The sequence below is a fragment of the Oryctolagus cuniculus genome, chromosome 19 (genome assembly GCF_051225735.1).
Source record: "Oryctolagus cuniculus isolate XC-2025 breed Fujian yellow rabbit chromosome 19, ASM5122573v1, whole genome shotgun sequence".
Taxonomy (NCBI): Eukaryota; Metazoa; Chordata; class Mammalia; order Lagomorpha; family Leporidae; genus Oryctolagus; species Oryctolagus cuniculus.
In genome coordinates, this window is record NC_142885.1 from 1,046,262 (window position 1) to 1,055,470 (window position 9,209).

The 9,209-nt window shown below is 45.6% G+C and overlaps 1 pseudogene; it reads right to left on the reverse strand.

Moving 5' to 3' along the window:
* Positions 1–1,925: 1,925 nt before the first annotated feature.
* On the reverse strand, positions 1,926–2,768 carry LOC127489579 (protein-L-histidine N-pros-methyltransferase CARNMT1 pseudogene; annotated as a pseudogene).
* Positions 2,769–9,209: the final 6,441 nt, after the last annotated feature.

The window sequence follows — 9,209 nt, forward strand, 5'->3', positions numbered from 1 at the left end:
ATTTACCACCATTTGTAGGACCCAGATGGAGTTCTGGGCTCCTGGCATTAGCCTGATTCTGCCCAGGCTACTGAAATGAAACTTGATTTTATGTTTTAAAGTAAGACTGCTAGGTTACAAGCACCTGAAAGCTTTTAGGCAAACAAGATAAACAAGAGTATAGTGGCAAGAACATGTGATGAGAAGGCAGGACAGCTTGTAACCCCAGTGTTTCAGCCTGTGAGGAAGCAGGGGAAATAGCCAGTACCACAGCTCAATAGGCTAATCCTCCACCTGCAGCACCAGCACACTGGGATCTAGTCCCAGTCGGGGCGCTGGATTCTGTCCCGGTTGCCCCTCTTCCAGGCCAGCTCTCTGCTATGGCCTGGGAGTGCAGTGGAGGATGGCCCAAGTCCTTGGGCCCTGAACCCACATGGGAGACCAGGAGGAAGCACCTGGCTCCTGGCTTTGGATCAGCGCAGTTCAGTGGCCACTGGAGGGTGAACCAACGGCAAAGGAAGACCTTTCTCTCTGTCTCTCTCTCACTGTCCACTCTGCCTGTCAAAAAAGAAGAAAAGAAGGGGAGGGATCTCCATGCTAGGAAATCAATAGTCGGCTCTAACCGCCCCAGGTATGCTGACCTACCAACCTAGAAATCTTGCAAGATTGTTAATCAGGTTTCGATGTTGGTACATGCACTTCCTGAACCCATCGTTTGACTGGATGAGTGAGGTTGTTCATCATACAGACCAGTCTATGAAGCATCAGTCAACAAATGCAGGGCCATCCAAGGTGAGTATGTGTCCCTAGAGAGACAAACACACATGTGCTGGCCTTCATTACTTGGCTGTGGTTTCCTGTACTAAACTGAATTCCAAAGATGCCCAGAAATGAGGGCAGGCAGGAGCCCCCATTTCACTGCTGTGGGTCCTGAGGAGCTGCCTGTGGATGAACCTTTTGTGAGAGTGAGAGTTGTTTGGAGATGGCTGCCCATGTCTACTCTGATACCTTCTTCCTGTATTTGGGGAAATGGGCCCTGGTTGGCCCAGTGATATTTTTGGTCATCTTGGGGTGAGGGAGGAGGGATTGAGGAAAACTTGGGGGCTCAGGCTTCAGATACAGCTCTCACTCCAGAGTTTTACTCCTTCCGCTCACCCCTCAGGAACTGTTTTCTCTTTGGTCATTTGCCTTTTCAGTCTCATCATTTTCCTGCCCTCTAGTATACCCCTTCTCTGGGCTCCCTTTTTTACTTTTCCCTTTCTAGCCCCCTTCTTCCTGCCTGACTATGCATATCAAGGATTATGGCTATGAGTGCAAAAACCCTGCCTTAATCTTGTTTTTATTTTTTTTTTATTTTCTGTGTGGTCATAGTATGCTAGTTAATTTTACATAATGACTGGATTGGGCCACCGACTGACCATACCTTTGGCCTAACCTCATTCTTTCTGTGTCTACGTGGGTATTTCTGGCTTGGTTTAACATCTGAACAGCTAGAACATGCAAAGAAAATGGCCCTTCCTGGTGAGGCTTGAATAGAGCAAAAGGACAGAGCAGTCTGTAATCAAGAGGTCACACTCCTTCCTTTACTGTCTTAGATAATTGACGTCAGAATATTCTGGATAGTGTTCTAGAATTTGATGAATGACTCTCCTGGGTATCCAGATTGGGAAATGGGCACACACAAAGGTTTCTTCAGCAATGTTTGATCTTTCCTTCACAGGACCTCTGCCTCCACCTCTATCTGAATATGCTCTAGTCCTGGTGTCTTCCACATACCACACTTGTTTCAATGCCTTTGGGAGGTGGCTCAGGTGCCAGTTTCAGGGGCTTTCAATGTCGGCCTCTGTCCTTTCCACATGCACACCAGCTGTGACATTGCAGACTTTTTCTGAAACTTTCATCTGGAAAAATTAACAGTCTAGATGCATGCAGATTATGTACTTTCTTCATAGAACATTTGAGGGAACTAAGGTCAAGGGATAAAGTTTGTTAATTTCAGAGCATCTTTCTAGTATAAACCTCAAAGAAAAGCACAAATGTGTCATTTCCTTTCCTTGACACTCACAACCTAGCAGAGATATTTTCCAGACCAATCTTTCTAGTCTAGCACCATGTACCGGAATATTTGTTTTTGAAGGATCCCATATCTTGGAAAATTTAAAAAACATTTTTATAATGATTGGCTGGCAGCAGGAATCCCATCCTGCTTCGCCAGTTTCACTACAGTCTCACAAAGTGTCTCAGTATGGATTTTAACTTTCATGTGAAGTGTAGATGCTGGCAAAATCTTTCCATTCTTTCCATATTCTCCATATCCTTTATTTCCAAACATATTTACAAAGTCAGTTCACAATGGTCAGTAGCATGTCTTGATTAGGATCAATGCAGTTTGAGATCTTGTCCAAGTTAGGATATTGAGGAAGCAGTTTCTGCTGATTAACTGGAAGTGATCAAAATTCTCTTTCTATTCAGTGTGCTAACTCTTACATTCTGGGGCCATAGTGGCTGAGAGCATTCGTGATCTTCCAGAAGTTCTAGTGCTCCAGCCTCTCCTTTTCCTCCTCCATGCTGCTCAAGGCAGCAGAGGACATCACCATGGCTGATCCCCAGTGCAGGGTGGAGAACAGTGATTCCACCACACCACTTCCAGCACAGCTGCCGCTGCTTTCTGGCCAGCAGCCTTTGGCAGCTGAGTGGCGGGAAGCTGTGCTAAATTCCTCTGCTGCATCCCTGCCACCATCCTTGGCTTGGTGGCAGCTGCTCCGTCCTCCTCTTGATGGTGCCAACATGGACCTACTGCAAACTCAGTGCACATTTCACTCCCTGCTCTCCTCAGTGCTGCCTCCATGCTGGAACCCCTGAGGTGCTGAGGGATCCTTGGCATTCCCCACAGGGTTAAAGGGCTACACAAGGCCTTATTAAGAGTTGGCCCAAGGCACAGTGACAGGATTTGTGCACGTATTACCATGAAATATTCCCAAGGTCCTGTACTCTGATGTGCCATGGGCACAATTCCTGGGGCCAATGGCAACGGAGATCTTCCCACAGCTGCAGGGGCTGTTGTATGCCACTCAAAGGCTCCCCAAGATACAGCTCAGACACCCGGCATAAGCCTGGTGGGTCATCTCTGGGCATCAAGCTCAGCAAAGCAGAGCTGCTTCCATCATACTCTCCCATTGGTCCCTGGACCAAAGCAGATGGGTCTAAGGAAGACAGGGCAGGGCTGGGCCCAGGCACCTGAAGCCATCCTTTCTAGTCTTTGTGATCTGACTGGAGCTTAGCTGTCTGACTCTGCCCACTTTTGCTTTCTTGTCTGCCAGTTGCAAACTCTATTCCTGCATTTACAGGAGAGAGAAGCTGTGGTCTAGCTTCTTCTGCAAGTAGATGCAGGACCCTGAAGTGTGCCTCAGTGAGATGCATGCACCTAACCTCCTGTGAGCACACTTGTCATTAGACAAACATCCTGTCATCCGGTGCTCCCAAACATGAGTATTTCCTTCTCCCTGCTTGCCTTGTTCTGCTTTGATCCCTTACCTTCCTGCCCTTGAGTTCTCATTTTTGTTCCCCTAAAACAATGCCCTGGTCCCCTTCACCTCATTCCACCTCTGACTATGTAGACATGTCTCAGCACTCCAGACTTAATGGGATTAGAATTCACTTGCTCTATCAAGCATTTAACACAATCATAACTAGGGTGCTGTGTTGTGGAGCAGCAGGCTGGGCAGCTGCTTGCAAAGTCAGCACTCATAAGGTCATGAATGTGTTAGTACCTGTAACCCCACTTCCTATCTAGGCTCCCTTGGATAATGCCTGGCAGGAAAGCAGAAAATTGTCCCATTCCTTGGGTGCATGCCTCCCATGTAGGAGACCCAGATGGAGCTCCATGTCCTGGCTGTGGCCTGGCCCAACCACTGCTGCGGTGGCCATTTGGACAACAACCCAGAGGATAGAAGATGTCTGTCTGTCTCTCAAGCTCTCTCCCTGTTACTTTGCTTTTCAAATGCTAACAAAAATGTACATCTCTAAAGTTACTCACCACTAGCCTAAGCTCATGCAAAAGAGGAGCCCTGTTTTATTAACCACAGCATCTGTAGTGCCAGGGACATCTCCGTCCTTTCAAAAACAGGTACAAATGAGAGACACTGTTCTTTTAAATATTTATTTACTTGAAAGTCAGAGTTACACAGAGAGAAGGAGAGGCAGAGAGAGAGAGCTCTTCCATCTGCTGGTTCACTCTCTAGTTGGCTGCAATGGCTGGAGCTGGGCCAATCCGAAGCCAGGAGCTTCTTCCAGGTCTCCGACATGGGTGCAGGGGCCCAATGACTTGGGCCATCTTCTGCTTTCCCAGGCAATAGCAGAGAGCTGGATCAGAAGAGGAACAGCTGGCACTCAAACCAGTGCCCCATGGGATACTGGCACTGCAGGGGTTGTCTTTATTCACTATGCCACAGCACCAGCCCTGAGACATGTTGTTTGTAAACTTGGGCCATTGTCTGTCCCAGATTGCAGAAAATGCAGTGAGCGATAAGGACTGTGTCATACATGTACCTGATGGGATGCATTCAGCCTCCCAGCCTGCATTTGTGGTCTGCCTTGTCAGGCTGTCCTTAGTATGCGCCATCTGATAATCCCATCAGATTCTCAAGTCCGTGTATTGAGTTTACAGAGTCTAGATTGTGCCTACTGTTTCTGAGCCTATTTCTGGAGGGGGAGGTATGAACTAGAATATTCATGAGGAAATAAAATTATAACTTGTTCTTAGACCTTCGTACTCTGAGGCCTATATTTTGTTTTTTACTATTTTCCCTCTCCAGTCTCTGGAGAAGCTGAATGCAAGTGACAGAGAAGTCACCTGCACTCTGAATGACTCTGAATGAGAGCCAGATTTGAACTTGAGCATGGTCTAATCAAGTGAGCAATGTGAAACCTTCTTAGACTGAAAAGGAAAACAACGCATCTGCTAAAGGCATCCTCACAAAATGTATATAAACTACACTTGTCACTTTTGCATGTTGATTCATGTACATGTGTTCATTTAAATGGTGTAGCAGGTAGCCCACATTCTCAGATTGCCCTCCAGTCTCTCCTCACCTGAGGAAGAGGCCAACGGTGGGGATCATGAGAGCAGTTGTGTCCAGCAAGCCCATTATCACTGACTCAATATTGCACCCCCTTCTCATGTGCAGGGAAATTGGGAAACTTGTCTTTCTTATTCCCTGGAGGTCTGTCCAGCTTGAAGTCACCTCCTTGTAAAATCTCAGGATGAGCTGTGGAGGGCATGCCAAGGCAGCAACGCAGATCTGTCTCCCAGAGAGTCTACTCATGGGAGGTGGGCCTGAGAAACTTCTGTTTGCTTGGTTTGGGATAGTACCAAGGAGATCTGTGGATGGAGACCTTTGAGCAGGGGCCCCATGCTGTCTCTGGTTGTCTTGAGCAGAGGGAAGTAGAGGTTGGGGAGAGAAGTAGAAGGTGTAGAATATTGCATGACATGTTTAAGCTGTTCTGAATTGTGGAGAGGCATCCTCCAAGATTCTGGGCCCCCAGGCACCTCATCTCTCTCTTGCTTCAGTCTCCTCATGGCTCTGGGATGGACAGGAAAAAAACAACTCACTTTGCTCTTAGCAGATGACCCTCTTCATGAACTAGCTATGCATTGCAAAAGGAGAGGGGGTGAAGAAAATGAATTGAAATATTTTGACACAAATGGATCTATGGTATCACATCATGATACCAAGAACAACATCCCACATTGTCTGCTTCCACTGATTATTTTTTAAAGATTTATTAATTTAAAAGTGACCATGACAGAGACAAAGGAACACACACACAAACACACACACACATGAAGTGGGGGTGTAAAGGGGGGGAGAGAGAGGGAGGGGGAGGGGGAGAGGGAGAGAGAGTAAGGGAGGGAATGAGGGAAGTCTTCAACCCACAGGTTCAACCAGCGCTGGACAGGTAGAATCCAGAATTCAGGAACTCCATGGGGGTCTCCCAGGTGGGAGCCAGGGACTCAAGTCCTTGAACCATGGTCTGCTGCCTCCTAGGGATGTTAACATGGAGATGGCTTGGAAACAGAGCATCTGGGACTTGGTCTGCCATTCTGATGTCAGCTGAGCAGCAGAAGCCTAACTTGCTGTGCCACAACACCCACTGATTTTTTTTATAAAGCTTTATTTGAAGGAGAGAGTGACTGACTGATTGATTGATTCAGAGACAAAGAAGATCTTCCATCTGTTGGTGCCCTCCCCAAATGACTGCAGTGATTGGAGCTAGGCCAATCTGATGACAGGAGATTCTTGTGTGTCTCCCACAAGGGTGCAAGGACCTAAATACTTGAGATTCTCTGACTTTCCCAGGTGCATTGTGGAGCTGGATTGGAAGTGGAGCAGCTGGAGCTTGAACTGCCCAAGTGGCAACATTATGCTACAGCACCAGTCCCATCCATGATTTCTTTTTTCACAAAGAAGACTTTCATTTAAGGAATACAAACTTCCTGCGTTTCATAAGTACGGCTTTAGGAATATAGTGATTGTTCCCACCATACCCACCCTCCCACCACTCTCTCATCCCACCTCCTGCTCCCTGACCCATTGCCAGTCCCATTTTCTACTAAGGTCCATTTTCAATTAACTTTTTTCTTTTTCTAACTTTTATTTAATGAATATAAATTTTCAAAGTACAGCTTATGGATTACAATGGCTTCCCCCCCATAACTTCCCTCCCACCCACAACCCTCTCCTCTCCCGCTCCCTCTCCCCTTCCATTCACATCAAGATTCATTTTCAATTCTCTTTATATACAGAAGATCAATTTAATATATATTAGTAAAGATTTCAGCAGTTTGTACCCACACAGAAACACAAAGTGAAAAATACTGTTTGAGTACTAGTTATAGCATTAAATCACAATGTACAGCACATTAAGGAAAGAGATCCTACATGAGGAGTAAGTGCACTGTGATTCCTGTTGTTGACTTAACAAATTGACACTCTTGTTTATGGCACCAGTAATCACCGTAGGCTCTTGTCATGAGTTGCCAAGGCTATGGAGGCCTTTTGGGTTAACTTTATACACAGAAGACCAGCTCTTTACTAAGCAAAGAGTTCCACAGTTTGCACCAAAAAACTGTTCTTGACAGTTGAGACAAGGACTGTTCAAAGTCCTTTCATCTTGGAGTTAGTTTCACTTCATTTTTTTAGAAACTTAATTAACTTTAAAGAAGCACTGAAGAATGATACATCATTTTGCAAGCACCTAAACATAATACAACTCTTAGAGGTACTTCATGAGAAGTTAGTGCACAGCAACTCCTGTGTTAACAGTTAAAACTCTTGGCCAGCACCGCGGCTCACTTGACTAATCCTCTGCCTGCAGCGCCGGTACCCAGGGTTCTAGTCCCGGTTGCTCCTCTTCCAGTCCACCTCTCTGCTCTGGCCCGGGAAGGCAATGGAGGATGGCCCAAATCCTTGGGCCCTGTACTGGCCTGGGAGACCAGGAGGAAGCTCCTGGCTTCATATCAGTGCAGCATGCAGGCCATGGTGGCCATTTGTGGGGTGAACCAATGGAAGGAAGACCTTTCTGTCTGTCTCTCACTCTCACTCTCACTGTCTAACTCTGCCAGTCAAAAAAAAAAAAACAGTTAAAACTCTTATGTATAATGTCAGTGACCACCCAAGGCCCTTGACATGAGCTCCCTAGGCTATGGAAGCCTTTTGAATCCACAAACTCCATCAGCATTTAGACAAGGCCATAAGCAAAGTGGAAGTCCTCTCTTGCCTTCAGAGAAAAGTACCTCCTTCTTTGATGACCACTTCTTTCCACTGAGCTCTTGCCCATGAAGTTCCTTCTTGTCAGATATTTTTTGCACAGTGTCTGGCTTTTGATGCCTGAAATGCTCTCATGGACTTTTCAGACCAAGAAGACTTAAAGGGCTGATTCTGAGGTCAGAGTGCTACTTAAAGGGATTGTCTATCAGAAGCTATTCAGATTCTGAGTCTGCTGTGTGGACTGCTAATCATGTTGGAACATCCATTCCTTTTTAATTATTACAAGACCCCTAATCCTACCCATATGATCAATTTAACACTTAAGATGATATATTTACCACCCAGTTTAATGGTATTTGAGATCCCATGGCAAGTATTTAAACTGCAAGTAAGTCCGTGGGAAAGTATGCAGAACTATACAGCTTTAGAGTTAGAAACTCCACATGCTTCATAATTACAACTTTAGAAACATGGTGATTCTTCCCACTGTGCCCACCCTCATGCCCATACTCCCACCCCTCTTCCTCCTCCTCTTATTCCTACTCTTACTTTTTACTGAGATCTATTTTCAATTGACTATATACACATATGTTAAACTGTTAAGAGTTTGACAAATAGTATAAAAAAAATTCCTCAACAATAAGACAAGGGCTGTTAGAGTCATTGCCTCTCTTCTACAGATTTCTTTTTAGGTGTTCTATTATCACAGATCAGGGAGAACATATGGTAGTTGTCCCTTTGGGACTGGCTTATTTCAGTAAGTATGATTTCCACATTCATTCATTTTGTTGCAAATGATCAGATTTCATTTTTATAACCCCTGTGTGGTATTCCAAGGTGTACATATCCCATAATTTCTTTATCCAGTCTTCAGTTGATGGGCATTTGAGTTGCTTCCATGACTTAGCTAGTGTAAACTGAGTTGCAATAAACATGGGGGGGGGTGCAGATAACTCTCATATGCTGATTTCATTTCCCTTGGGAAAATCCCCAGGAATGGGATGGCTGGGACATATGGTACATCTATATTCAGATTTCTGAGCTATCTCCATACTGTCCTCCACAGTGGTTTTATCAGTTTACATTCTCACCGACAGTGGGTTAGGGTACCTTTATCCTCACATCCTCCCCAGCATTTGTTGATTTCTGTATGGAAGCCATTCTTACTGGGGTGAGGTGAAACCTCATTGTGGTTTTGATTTGCATTTCTCTGGTGGCTAGTGATCCTGAGCCTTTTTTCTGTGTCTGTTGGCCATTTGGATCTCCTCTTTTGAAAAAATGTCTAAGACCTTTGCCCATTTCTTCACTGGGTTGCTTGCTTTGTTGTTGTGGAGTTTCTTGATATTTTTATATATTCTGGTTATTTTTTTTGACAGGCAGAGTGGACAGTGAGAGAGACAGAGAGAAAGGTCTTCCTTTGCCGTTGGTTCACCCTCCAAAGGCCACCGCGGCTGGCGCACT